This window comes from Triturus cristatus, chromosome 7 (assembly GCF_964204655.1).
Source record: "Triturus cristatus chromosome 7, aTriCri1.1, whole genome shotgun sequence".
NCBI classification, from domain to species: Eukaryota; Metazoa; Chordata; class Amphibia; order Caudata; family Salamandridae; genus Triturus; species Triturus cristatus.
In genome coordinates this window covers 1,735,831,183-1,735,834,126 of record NC_140590.1, presented here as the reverse complement: position 1 = coordinate 1,735,834,126, position 2,944 = coordinate 1,735,831,183, and positions in this window count along the sequence as shown.

The window sequence follows — 2,944 nt, the reverse complement described above, 5'->3', positions numbered from 1 at the left end:
ACATGGCCATATGCAAATCAGTCTGACCCTGTGCCTCATGGGAACAGTCCAGCCCGAACTGCCAAGCCATGTCTTCCCTGGACCGGAAACAAGCTTCCTAGGACTGGTTTCTGGCATTTCAGCCGTCTTCAGCCAGGCTTGCTTGAATCCAGTGGCAAAGTGAGCAAGGGACTCACGTCTGAGCATACCCTGCCAACTTATGGCGAGCAATGCAAAACCATAGGAAATGATGGACGGAGTGTTGAACATTGCAAGCACTCACCCCCAGTCAACTGATCTGGGTTTAATCCATAACCATTCTTTAGCCCACTCTGCCACCCCAGTTCAGACATGGCCATATGCAAATCAGTCTGACCCTGTGCCTCACGGGAACAGTCCAGCCCGAACTGCCAAACCATGTCTTCCCTGGACCGGAAACAAGCTTCCTAGGACCGGTTTCTGGCATTTCAGCCGTCTTCAGCCAGGCTTGCTTGAATCCAGTGGCAAAGTGAGCAAGGGACTCACGTCTGAGCATACCCTGCCAACTTATGTCGAACAAAGCAAAACCAAAGGAAATGATGGACGGAGTGTTGAACATTGCAAGCACTCACCCCCAGTCAACTGATCTGGGTTTAATCCATCACCATTCTTTAGCCCACTCTGCCACCCCAGTTCAGACATGGCCATATGCAAATCAGTCTGGCCCTGTGCCTCATGGGAAAAGTCCAGCCCAAACTGCCAAGCCATGTCTTCCCTGGCCCGGAAACAAGCTTCCTAGGACCGGTTTCTGGCATTTCAGCCGTCTTCAGCCAGGCTTGCTTGAATCCAGTGGCAAAGTGAGCAAGGGACTCACGTCTGAGCATACCCTGCCAACTTATGGCGAACAAAGCAAAACCAAAGGAAATGATGGACGGAGTGTTGAACATTGCAAGCACTCACCCCCAGTCAACTGATCTGGGTTAAATCCATCACCATTCTTTAGCCCACTCTGCCACCCCAGTTCAGACATGGCCATATGCAAATCAGTCTGACCCTGTGCCTCATGGGAACAGTCCAGCCCGAACTGCCAAGCCATGTCTTCCCTGGACCGGAAACAAGCTTCCTAGGACCGGTTTCTGGCATTTCAGCCGTCTTCAGCCAGGCTTACTTGAATCCAGTGGCAAAGTGAGCAAGGGACTCACGTCTGAGCATACCCTGCCAACTTATGGCGAACAAAGCAAAACCAAAGGAAATGATGGACGGAGTGTTGAACATTGCAAGCACTCACCCCCAGTCAACTGATCTGGGTTTAATCCATCACCATTCTTTAGCCCACTCTGCCACCCCAGTTCAGACATGGCCATATGCAAATCAGTCTGACCCTGTGCCTCATGGGAACAGTCCAGCCCGAACTGCCAAGCCATGTCTTCCCTGGACCGGAAACAAGCTTCCTAAGACCGGTTTCTGGCATTTCAGCCGTCTTCAGCCAGGCTTGCTTGAATCCAGTGGCAAAGTGAGCAAGGGACTCACGTCTGAGCATACCCTGCCAACTTATGGCGAACAAAGCAAAACCAAAGGAAATGATGGACGGAGTGTTGAACATTGCAAGCACTCACCCCCAGTCAACTGATCTGGGTTTAATCCATCACCATTCTTTAGCCCACTCTGCCACCCCAGTTCAGACATGGCCATATGCAAATCAGTCTGACCCTGTGCCTCATGGGAACAGTCCAGCCCGAACTGCCAAGCCATGTCTTCCCTGGACCGGAAACAAGCTACCTAGGACCGGTTTCTGGCATTTCAGCCGTCTTCAGCCAGGCTTGTTTGAATCCAGTGGCAAAGTGAGCAAGGGACTCACGTCTGAGCATACCCTGCCAACTTATGGCGAACAAAGCAAAACCAAAGGAAATGATGGACAGAGTGATGAACATTGCAAGCACTCACCCCCAGTCAACTGATCTGGGTTTAATCCATCACCATTCTTTAGCCCACTCTGCCACCCCAGTTCAGACATGGCCATATGCAAATCAGTCTGGCCCTGTGCCTCATGGGAACAGTCCAGCCCAAACTGCCAAGCCATGTCTTCCCTGGCCCGGAAACAAGCTTCCTAGGACCGGTTTCTGGCATTTCAGCCGTCTTCAGCCAGGCTTGCTTGAATCCAGTGGCAAAGTGAGCAAGGGACTCACGTCTGAGCATACCCTGCCAACTTATGGCGAACAAAGCAAAACCAAAGGAAATGATGGACGGAGTGTTGAACATTGCAAGCACTCACCCCCAGTCAACTGATCTGGGTTAAATCCATCACCATTCTTTAGCCCACTCTGCCACCCCAGTTCAGACATGGCCATATGCAAATCAGTCTGACCCTGTGCCTCATGGGAACAGTCCAGCCCGAACTGCCAAGCCATGTCTTCCCTGGACCGGAAACAAGCTTCCTAGGACCGGTTTCTGGCATTTCAGCCGTCTTCAGCCAGGCTTACTTGAATCCAGTGGCAAAGTGAGCAAGGGACTCACGTCTGAGCATACCCTGCCAACTTATGGCGAACAAAGCAAAACCAAAGGAAATGATGGACGGAGTGTTGAACATTGCAAGCACTCACCCCCAGTCAACTGATCTGGGTTTAATCCATCACCATTCTTTAGCCCACTCTGCCACCCCAGTTCAGACATGGCCATATGCAAATCAGTCTGACCCTGTGCCTCATGGGAACAGTCCAGCCCGAACTGCCAAGCCATGTCTTCCCTGGACCGGAAACAAGCTTCCTAAGACCGGTTTCTGGCATTTCAGCCGTCTTCAGCCAGGCTTGCTTGAATCCAGTGGCAAAGTGAGCAAGGGACTCACGTCTGAGCATACCCTGCCAACTTATGGCGAACAAAGCAAAACCAAAGGAAATGATGGACGGAGTGTTGAACATTGCAAGCACTCACCCCCAGTCAACTGATCTGGGTTTAATCCATCACCATTCTTTAGCCCACTCTGCCACCC